We start from the raw sequence: 11,866 nt of genomic DNA on the forward strand, positions 1-11,866 counted from the left end.
TGTCTTTAGATTTGTTTCTGAACTTTTTGAGCCTCAGATTTCTTGTCTGTTATAAAGACGTAACATTTACCATTATCATGAGATCAGGAGGAAGGTAAGAGGAAGAAAATGCCTTACACTCAACAAATGGTAGCTTTAAAAATGTAAGTATAGCCTGGCCGGGCGTGGCTCAGAAGTGAGCGTCGATCTAGGATCCAGGCAATTGGGGTTCGATTCCCGGTCAGGTCACATGCCCGGGTTGTGGTTCGATCAATGACTCTCCCATCATTGATGTTTCTATCTCTCCCTCTCCTTTCCTCTCTCTGAAATCAATAAAGATATATTAAAAAAAAAAAAAGTAAGTGTAGATTTTTACTCATTAAAGTTTGAATTGACAGAGGGTGCTAAAATAATAAATTTAAAAATCTTTGATGAACTCAGCTGTGACTAAACCACCTATGAGCATGAAAAAAAAAACCACCCACCTAAAATAACAATTTTATTGACCAAATATTATATTTCTTACATTTCCATTTTCTTTTCTTTTTCTTTGAGCTATAATTTAGTATTTGATTAATAGTTCATTATTTAAAACAAATCAGCTGCTTAACATTTTGAAGAAAAATACTTACCTATTGATTAATTCTTCTTTCTTATACTATCCTAAGTCTGTGTCTATCAATGTCCTACAGTGGAAAGTGCACCCAGAATTGCTTTTGAAATGGAAATTGACTTTTTAAAATATATATTTTTATTGATTTTTAGAAATTGAGTTTGGGGGATCGGAGGTAACATCATGAGCAATTTAACTCCGGATCCTAAATTGGCCTGGAGCTCTCACAGAGATGTGGTTAGCAGGGCAAACTCCAGCTCTGTTAGTTGCATAAAGACGAGGGTATGTGGCACATGTCCTGAAACGGGGAATTGCCTAGCTCCTCTCTTGGATTTTATGTAGAATAATACTCCAAGACGACCGAATTGCTGGAAATGCTCAGAACTTTAGATTGGTCGAATGACATAGCCTGAGACCATGAGTCTGACTCAGGGGATGCTGGATGCTGAGATAAAGGAAACTCTGACTCCAAAACCTCTTCAGTGCCTACACTGTTGCGGGGACAAGATGCGAGGGAAGATGCCCCAGGTCTCCCTGCTCAGTTCCCCTGAATGGGGTTTAATAGTAGGGAAAAAATCAGAAGGATTCAGAAGCAACCACATGACAAGAATGCAACAGATGGGGGAAAAAAAAAAAAAAACCCACCCCAAAACATGGGACAATTAAACCAGGCAGAAATGTTTTATAGTTGATTAAAAATGGCATGAAAAGGGGAATAAATCGAGTAGCAATTTAATGTTAATGAATTACTATAAAAGATTGTAAAAGCTTCAACACCAACTCCTCAGATTGTAAAACTGATACCCTTGTGATTAGCTAGTTATTAGTAACAGGAAAGGAGCAAAGGGAAGGCCAAATATTAAAGGCATGTGATTTGGGCAGCTTCACCAGGATGCTGAAGCTTTACCCTGCCTGGGGAGCAAGAGAGCGCAGAGGGCTGGGGGAAGGGAAGAAGCGCATCCCCAGTAAAGTCGGGGTGACCTTGGGGAGGTACTTGCTGTCCGTCGCACCCAGGACCAGATTATTGGCCACTGTCCTGCTGCTCTTGCGCTGTTGCTGCCCCGGCTGTCTTGGGACTCCTGCTGCAGGGGGGACTCTGGGCTCCCGCACGCATCCCCATGCCCGGGCCCTGCGGGCCTCCCGCACAGTAGGCTGATGGACTGCGACCAGCCTGATGCTGAACCGCACCGGCTGCTGCATGGAAAGGACACTCTGGACTCTGGCTTTCCTTTTAGCTCAACTGAATGGGACTTTGGAAACACAGAGACGTAATTTCACAAAAATAAAAATGGCTAATTCTCTCATGCGAGCCTCAGAAAGTTCTTTTTCTTGAGATATTGTAAGGACTCTCCCCCTGCCCCCCCAGCATCCAGAGGGGCAAAAGGATCCTCCAGTTTCCCCAGTAACAAAATGATGACGGAGACAGTCTCACTCAATTTAGCCTACTCTTGAAGGATTAATAATCTGATTATTACACAAAAGAAGAGTCTAAAATCCCTTCAAAATCTATGTCAACATTAAAAGTGCAAAGCAAAAAGAGGATTATGACCTTGACGGGAGAGCCCAAGTCTCTTAGGAAACAGCCCCAGCCTGGGACCCACTGGGTCAAGTGGCCTATTTATAATGAAGAAACCTTATTAGGATTACAGGACGTTGGTACCTAAACCTACTAATGAAGGGTTAAAAAGCACTGTAATTACATTAGAAGAATATGGTGATGTAGGTATAGAAGACTTGCAAATGAAAGTATGGTTCAAAAGGATTTATTAATACTAATTGTGCATGGTTAGGGTGCCTCACTCTTACCAGAATGTATCATTGCAATGGATGTGATGTCTGAATGGGACTCTTCTCTTATCCAGATCACTGGGAGAGGGAAGTGCTAGAAGTCTGCTCCCCATTTTAATCAGGTGGGCTAGAATTATCTGAGTTCACTCATGTGGTTTAATATAAAACAATATAGGGTAGATGCCCTGGAGAGCAATTTCAGCCTGTTATGGACCTATGATGTGCAGTGGTATTAGTGTCCACAAATTCCTTATTTCATAGCCCCGTATGGCCTAGAAGGGAAGCTGGAGGTTAACTGTCAGTGGTGGTAAGGTGGTGATGATTGTGGAAGTTTCTGCTGCTGCAGTTGTGTTGACTGGAGTTTCTGGCAAAAGTGTGCTATTGCCACCCAGCGGCAGCAGCTAGGATTTTGGGACCAGGCCTAATGGACGGCTGCCATCATTTGGAAAAGGGAGCCTTAGAAGACTGGAAAGTAAAAGGAACACTGGGCTGGAGTGCTCTGTTTTGGAAAACTTTATAGACTTGAAGGGGGGAATTAAAGTGGGACATGTTTACGTCCATCAAAAGCCCCCTTCCGATTCCTAAGGTGACCTGAACCGAAAAGTGACTGCGCCATTTGCACTTTGAGGGTGGACTTCTGGATGCAGGTCAGTGGCTCTAGAGACATTCAAGCAAACCAATGATGGGCAGGAAAAAGATGTATCCAACTGTCTCACTCAGAAGCTTGAAAGGCCACAAAAAATTGCTGTGTTTGTCAACAGGAACATTAGAGACTAAATATACCCATGATGTCATACCAAGGGTCTGTGCCCACCCATAGCTGCAGGCAAATTCATGACTCTGTGGTGGACACCAACGGATATTCACTGGGACAGGTATTTCTTCTGGCTTTCGACTTACATTTCTGTTAGCTGAAGCAAATTCTCCTTTCATAATAGAAGCTAGAACAGAAACTACGATTTCTATTTGGACTTTTTTGCTAAGATGTCACCTAATCAAAGAACCAATTTTATTGCAGGTGTACTGCAATATGGGATAGGTTTACAAATGCCTATATTGGGGAGGGGAGATATTAGACTGCAGAAATCTATGTTTTGCTTGAATATAAAGGTCCAGGATGGGCTCCAAAATATTAAATAAGCATTCAACTGTGGTCATCTATATGATGGTATCTTAATAATATTAACACCCAATGGAGGGCACTTTTTGGGAAGTAACATGCAGGAAAGAAATCACTACGTAATTATTAAACTAAGTAATAACTTATTTTGGAAGATGCCTAGAAACAATGAATATATATGTTGCATGTCCAATTTGTCTTAATATTATGTGCCCTAATGCATATAATCCATGTTTTTGTGGATGGAGATCACTCATCAAAATAAAGAACACTTGGCAAATAGATACCAACATCAAGGGGTGACTTGTTGGGCCTTAATATCTACCAAGTGATAGTGGATTCATCTATTTCTCCTTGCAGTTCTATGAGATTTTGCCCCGTGTGTAGTTTGACGCTCTGTTGTCAGGTGCATACATGTTTAGGATTCTTACCTCTTCTTGGAGAATTGACCTCTTTTCATTATGCAATGCCTCCCTTTATTCCTGACAGCATTCCTTGTTCTGAAGTTTGCTGTGCCTGAAATTAATATAACTACTCTAGCTTTTTAAAATTAGGGTTAGAATGATATATCTTTCTCTATCCCTTTACTTTCAACCTATTTTGATCCTTATATTTAAAGTAAGTTTCTTACAGACAATAGGTAGTTGTAGTGCCTTTTAATCCCCTCTGACATTTGCTGCCTTTTAATAGCTATATTTAGACCATTCACATTTAAAATGCTTGTTGATATAGTTGGATTAATTTCTATGATGTTGTAACTGTTTCCTTTTTGCTGCACTTTTTTTGTTTGTTTTTTTTTCCTTTTTACTGAATTTATTGGGGTGATGCTGGTTAACAAAATTATACAGGTTTCTTATTTATTTATTCTTTATTTCTTTTTTTTTCTGTTTTCTCTGGTTTTAATTGAGCATTGCACATGATTCTATTTTATCTCCTCACTTAGCATATCAATTATATTTTTAATTTATTTTTTAGTGTTTGGCCTAGAGTTTGCAACATACATTTTTAACTAATCTAAGCCCATCTTTAAATAATACAATACTGCTCACTTATACTAACAATTCCTTATAACAGAGTATTCCCAATCCCTCCCTCCTATTCTTTATGACATTGTTGTCATTTATTTTATTTACCCATATACCATCATTCCATAATACATTATTATGGTTATCACTTTAAACAGTTTCTTTAAGTCATTTAGAAGTAAGAAATATTAACAATTTTATTTATTTGTTCCCTGACGCCATTCATTTCTTTAGGTAGGTCCAAGGTTTTTGTTTGTTTTTTATCTGGATTAGTTTCCTGAGACCTCCATAACAAAATAGCACACAATGGGTGGCTTAAACAACAGAAATTTATTGTCTCACCATTCTAGATGCCAGAAGTTGGAAATCAAGTGTCTGCAAGATTGGTTCCTCTGAGGGCTGTGAGGGAGACTCTGTCCCACACCCTTCTCCGAGCTCTTGATAGCCTCAGGCATCCCTTGGCTTATAAATGACATTCTCTTTGTGTCTTCGCATTATCTTTTCTCTGTGTGTCTCTCTCTGTGTTCAGATTGCCCCTCTTTATAGGACACCATGCATGTTGTATTAGGGCTTACCCTAATGATTTCATTTTAACTTGATTACCCCTGCACAGACTCTGTTTCCAAATAAGGTCACATTCTTGGGTGCTGGGGTTGGGACTTCAACAGATCTTTTTGTAGGAACACAATTCAAGTCATAATAGTCTGTCTCCTGTACCTCCCGAATTCATGTCTCCCTCACATGCAAAATCCCCCAACATCCCCCAAATCTTTAAGATTTCAGTAGCAGCTTTCAATCTAAAAATATCATCATCCAAATCACTAACATCAGTATGAATGAGACTTGGGTTATGATTCATTCCAGGGCAAAATTTCTTTCCATCTGGGAACCTGAGAAAGCAAACAAGTTATCTGCCTCCAAATTACAATGGTGGGGCGGGCGAGCATAGGATGGACATTCCCATTCCAAAACAGAGGCATACGAAGAAAAAGGGCTCATGGTTCCCAGACGAGTCTGAAAACTAGCAGGGCAAGTCTCGTTAGGTTTGAAGGCTTGAGATGCATCCTCTTTGGTTGAATGCTTTGTCTTTTGGGCCCACTGGGGAGGCAGGCTTGGGTGGTGGCCCTGCTTCCTCTGCCTGGGAAGTGACCCCACCCTTTGGAACTCATGATGCGGCTGTGTGTTTTGGAACTCAGGAGGCAGTTTCCCAGGCCCCTGGGCCTTTGGCCTTAGAGTCCTAATGTCAATGACAGACCCATCAGCCTCTGAACTTCCCCGGAGGTCATTCTTCCCTTTTCTTGAAGAACAGCACATGTTCATAGTCAGATAACTCCATTAACCTGTTTCCTGCCTGTAGAATCCCAGAAGCCTAAAAGTTTTCCTTTATGTCATCTCATCTCTGTCTCCTTCAGTCCAAGCTGGCCGGCTTTCTGCTGAGATGGTCCATTCGATTCACAAGTCCCATGCCTAGGTTTTTAGCAAATGGTTGTCCAGCTATGCCCTTGGTGTTCACTTCAGAGCACATTTCTTAAGTTTGTGCAATATGGATTGCCTGACAGTTCCCGTATCTTCACATTCTGGTTAGCAATGCCTTCTGCCGTGTATCGCTCCCCTCTGCATTTCCCGATAAACAGCAGGCAGAAAGCAGACTGTGCCTTCAACACTGTTAGAAACAGCCTCAGCTAAACAGGCAAGTTCACTGCTAACGAGCTGTACTTGCAGCCACCGGAACACAACACAGGCCTGTTCTCTGCCACTTTGCGAAAAGGATCGCCTTTCTCCCAGTGACCGATACGTGGTCCTGGTTTGTGTCTGAGGTCTCACCAGAGCATGTTTAACACTAATGTTTCTACAACACTCTGTTCCAGGTACCTTGGCCTTTTCCATTAAACTCCTCAAAACCCTTCCAGCCTCTCTTCATTACCGAATTCCAAAGCCAATTTTCCAGTGTTAGGCATTTGTTACAGCAGCACCCCGCTTACTGTAGCCTGTATTCATTTCCTGGGCTGCCGTAACAAAAAGGACTGCGAATTGGGTGAATTAAACAACAGAAACTTGTCTCATAGCTTTGGGTGCTAAAAGTCCAAAAATCTAAAAGTCTAAAAGTCTAAAAATCAAAATGTTGGCTAGGGTGGTTCCCTCTAAGAGCTGTTCACCCTGTCCCAATATCCCCCAAATCTCAATTTCAGCATCAACTCTAAAAATCTCACTGTCTGAATCAACCGAGTCAGCTATGAGTGGGTTGGGGTTTGACTCTGTCCCGTGCCTCTCTCCTAGCTCCCAGCAGCTTCAGGCTTTCTCCAGCTTACACATGGCCTTTTCTCTGTGTCTTTACTTTGTTTTCCCTTTATGTGTATCTGTCTCTGTGTCCAAATTTCTCCTTTTAATGAGGACACAAGTCATACTGGCCTACATCATGATGACCTCATTTTAGCTTCATTACCTCTGCAAAGGCCCTATTTTCAAATATGGTCATTTTCTGTGGTACTGGTGGTTAAGACCTCAAAATATATGCTTTTGGTGAGCACACTTAAAACCCATAAAATGATCTGTATTATTTGCTCTTTCCTTCAATAACTTATTTTAATATTTGTTAAGGGTTGTGTCTACTTGTGATGGATTCCCTCAGTTTTCCTTTGTCAGAGAAAGTCTTTATTTTGCTGTTACTTTTGAAGGATAACAATCCTAGGTGGTTGGGTTTTTTTCTGCAACACTTGAAGTATTTTAACCGGTTCTCTTGCTTGCATGGTTTCTGTCAAGAAGTGAGCCCTAATTCTGTTCTTTCCACCCCGGCTGTCTTTAATTTTCTGCAATTTGAATATGATAGTCTAAGTGTGGTTTTACTTGTTCATTTTTTACTCTGCTTGGTGTTCTCTGAGATTCCTGGATCTATGTCTGTCATTGATTTTGGAAGTTCAGGACCATTACTACACAAATTTCTCCTTTCCTATTCTCACATTCATCTCCTCCTGGTATTCTAATTCCCCTTATGTAACAACTTTTGATTAAACAAATATTTATTGAACACCACTATGGATCAAATACTGTCTCAAGAACTAGAAATATACCTGTGTGCAAAAGAGACAGATATATTTTAGGTACATTTTAAGCTGTAGGTATACAGAGATGGTCAGGACATTTTGAAATAATTTCACCTTTGTCCATTTAGAAATTGTATGCTGTGTTTAACTCTTTAAGTGTATCTCATTTTTATAACTTTTTTGAGATATAATTCATTTAACTTACAATTCACCCTTCTAAAGTATAAATTCAATGACTCTTGATCTGTTTACAGAGTTTTGCATCCATCATCACAGTTTTAGAATATTTCCATTGCCCCCAAATGAGACCCTGTATACCTTAAATATTATTCTTCAATCCTTCCATCTCTTACTCTAGGTTGAGACAAACACTAATCTGCTTTCTCTCTGTGTAAGTTTGCCTGTTCTTGACATTTCATATCAATGAAATCATAATATGTGGTCCTTCGTAATTGTCTCTTCCACTTCGCATAATGTTTTCAAGGCTTACCTGTTATGGCAAGTAATTTATTTTTATTGCTGAATAATGTTCCATTGTATGCATAAACCACATTTTATTTATCCATTCATCGGTTGATAAATACTGGGTTGTTTATACTTTTAACTATTATGAATAATGCTGCTATGATCATTTGTGTACAAGTGTTTTCATTTATCTTTAATTTCATAACATTTCTCTTACCTATGCAGTTCAGAGTAGAATTGCTGCGCCATGTGGTAACTTTATTTTAACCTTGTCAGGAATTGCCAGACTATTTCTCAAAGCAGTTGCACCATATTAAATTCACACCAGCAATGTCCGAGGGTTTCAGTTTTTCCACACTCTTGCCAACACATTAGTATCTCTCTTTTTGGTTATAGCCACCTTAGTGGGTGCAAAGCATTATCTCATTTGTTGTATATTTTCCTGATGTTCAGTGATGTTGACCATCCTTCCATGTGTGTTTTTTCCATTTCTGTATCTTCTTTGTAGAAATATCTATTCATATCCTTTACCCATCTTTTAATTGAGCTATTTGTCTTTTTATTATTGTATTGTAAACATTTTAAAACTTATTTCAGATGTCAGGAGCATAGCTGAGCTGGGAGAAAGAGCAGAGCTACCAGGTGTCAAAGCAGCCACTTAAAGCAACAAGCCAAAAATGAAGAGTTAAGGCTTTAATCACTTCTAAAGATGATATATAGCAAGAGGCTAAAACAAGAGAAAACACTGACTCCTCTGTTCTGTTTTTTTTACCACGAAACAATACACCAGTTGAGGGTGAGGTGAATCAGTTTGCATTTGGGGGTTGTTTCACTGTTGAGAAAGTCCCAACAAAAGTCTCTGGCAGCTTTATGCACCTTGCATTTTGGAGGGGGAGAGAGAGAAGGAAAGGCTAGGAGTGTGAAAGTGCTGGGTACTGAGCTGGTGGATGGAAAAATGTCTTCAAGGCACCCCCTCCTTCCCTGCAGAAGGAGGTCTCAACGGAGGAGTCTGGGAAGATCTACCCAAGACCTCTGATAAAATGACCTACGAATAAAAAAGCACGGGGACTAGGACTGCAAATATGCAAAGAGCATGATCTTGACCAGCCAGAGAGGCTTGAGCCCTTGACCACAGCTCGCTTCCGAAAGTGCAGTGCAGGAGCTGAGCACCGAGGCTGGAGCGAGGAGGGCAGCTTCTCCCCCGAGTGCTGCCCACGACCCTTGTAACTGCCTGTGGTCAGACCCGAAAGGTCACATAGATTGTTCCAACCAGGAGGGAGACTCCTCACTAGGTACAAATCCCGTGTCAGTTATAGGATTTGGAAAACTTGGCTCCTATTATCTGCAATGTCTTTTCACCTTCCTGGTGGCTTGGAAAGCTTTTATTGATCTATCATTAAGCAACTCGATTCTTTCCTCAGCTGTGTCCAGTCTACCGATGAACTCATCAAAGGCATTCTGCATTTTTGTTCGTGTTTCTGATTTCTGGCATTTCCTCTAGATTCTTTCTTAGAGTTTCCATCTCTCTGCTTACATTACTCATTTGTTTTTACATTGTGTCCATTTTTTCCAGTAGAGCCCTTAGCATTTAATTGTAGTTAAATGCCTAGCATGATAACTCCAACATGTGTGAGATATCTGAGTCTAGTTCTGATACTTGCTTTGTCCCTTCAGGCTGGTGTTCCTTGCCTTGGAGCGTGGCCTGTCATTATGGTGAAAAGCTGGCATTATGTATTGAACAATGGGAAAGAAGCTAAGTGAGCCTTCAGGGCAAAGTCTGTAAATCTGAGTGGGAGCGGGCCCTTTAATGTTTATTGTAACTGTAGGTGCCGGAGTTTTCAAATACATCTGCTGTCCTTGTTTTCATCTCCCCTGTTGATTCTGGATTTTCCTAAGCACTCCTCCTCAGAGAGTCTGTGTAGCGCAAAACTCACAGCTGCAATCCAGTCCTTACACTGGACCCTGGTGGGATGGTGGTAATACAGGGGAGGGGAGAAGAACCACTTTGTAATCTTCTTCTTTTTAATTGATTCTTTTCAGAGAGAAAGGTAGGGAGAGGGGGAGAGAGAGAGAAACATCCATGCAAGAGTGAAACATCAATCAGCTGCCTCCTGCACGCCCCCTACTGGGGATTGAGTCTGAAACCCAGGCATAGACTGAGTTTAGAACCCGCAAAATACAGAGCCACAGATCAATCACAAAACAGGAGGAAAATGAAATTTTCCAGCCCGGCTGGCATGGCTCAGCAGTTGAGCATCGACCTAGGTTCCAGGATATTGTGGTTCGATTCCCGGTCCAGGCACATGCCCAGGTTGCAGGCTTGATCCCCAGTGGGAGGCGTGCAGGAGGCAGCTGGTCAGTGACTCTCTCATCATTGATGTTTCTGTCTCTCTCTCCCTTTCCCTTCTCTCTCTGAAATCAATGAAGATATATTTTAAAAAGAAAAAAGGAAAGAAAAGGAAGCTTTCCAGAGGCATCTTGAAAAGTTCCAAAGGCACACACATTAGCAAAAAATCTACAGTTAAACTGTGGTTGCGCAACAGGCTATATTTAATCCTGCATTTTCTCAATAAGGTCTCCTTTATATTTGTTTTGCTCTTTTCCAACCTGTCACAATTTGGCTTTTCGTGCAAGAAGTTTTTTCCGCTCTTTGTCCAGTTTTAGCTTGGTGATAACCACCTTCCTGGGGCAAATGTCCACACGAACATGTGCTGTTAGCGTTCTCACGAGGCACCCACTCAATGTGGGTGAGGTCTTCTTTTCTGTACACCTGCACCGCATTGTCGATTTGCTGACCTTTGTGGTATCCCCAAACCACCTAGACCTTGTCATGTTTGCAATGGATGACACTGTGTTTCTGCCGCAGATCTTGGGACAGCGGGCAGACGTGATCTTCCTGCAAGGTGCAAGGGGGCATTGAAGTGGTGTCGGCGGGTCACGAAGGGGTTGAACTTCATGATGACTGTCCCCCTGGCACCTGGTGGGCTCAGAAGCGGATCCCTTCACTAGGTCCTCTCATCCCCTCAGGCGAATCATGAAAGCTAGAGGGTGATAAAGGCAAGTGCCCTTGTCTTAGGTGGGATAAGGCTCTGGTAAAGTTTTATCTTTCCCTGAGGGTTCAGCCTCTGTTCTGAAGAATGCTTTAGGCCTATCCCACAATTGTGACTCTTCCCCTTTTCCAGGAGGGAATCTTCCTCAGCATTTCACCACGAGAACCTGGTGGGTGTCCTGGAGATAAAACCTAGGAGAGTGGAGCCCCTAGGACCCTGTGGCCACCAGAAGTTTTCTTTCATAAGCTAGTCTCAGTCTCCAGCAATTTATAAAAATTACCATGTAAGTGTTCCTTCCAGCTTACAGTTCCAGTCATTTCTGCTCCTTAGGTAAGCAGATCTTGGCTGTGACTGTCTAGAGTCACCTAACTGTCCAGATTTTGGGGTGTCAGTTTTTCCAACCACTTCAGTTCTCTGATAAGTCCAAGAAGAGTGGTTGATCTTTTAGTTTGCTCAGTTATTTCTCATTATAAAGATGGGAGCGATGACTTCCAAGCTCTTTAAATGTCAGAGGGACTGGTAGACATTTCTTGGAGTGTATGGACTACTGAAGTATAACCCTTTGCCCTCTAAATTCCAGGGCGGAGGCATCACCCTCTTTTAAAAACATGCTCTCTTGGTTTGGATTTTTTCTTTTTTTGTTGGAGATGTCTCGCATTTCATGTCACTGCAGGCAATATGGGATGCAATCAAGAACTTGGCTCTGAACTCATAGTTTAAGAGTTTGAATTCTAGCTCTACTTCTTTTCCAAGGGCTTTGCCTTGAGAAAGACATGCCACCTTGC

At 41.5% G+C, this 11,866-nt stretch overlaps 1 pseudogene; it reads right to left on the reverse strand.

Moving 5' to 3' along the window:
- Positions 1–10,581: 10,581 nt before the first annotated feature.
- Positions 10,582–10,988, reverse strand: LOC107538047 (ribosomal protein uL24-like pseudogene; annotated as a pseudogene).
- Between the last annotated feature and the right edge of the window lie 878 nt (positions 10,989–11,866).

This window comes from Miniopterus natalensis, chromosome 4 (genome assembly GCF_054644295.1).
Source record: "Miniopterus natalensis isolate mMinNat1 chromosome 4, mMinNat1.hap1, whole genome shotgun sequence".
Taxonomy (NCBI): Eukaryota; Metazoa; Chordata; class Mammalia; order Chiroptera; family Miniopteridae; genus Miniopterus; species Miniopterus natalensis.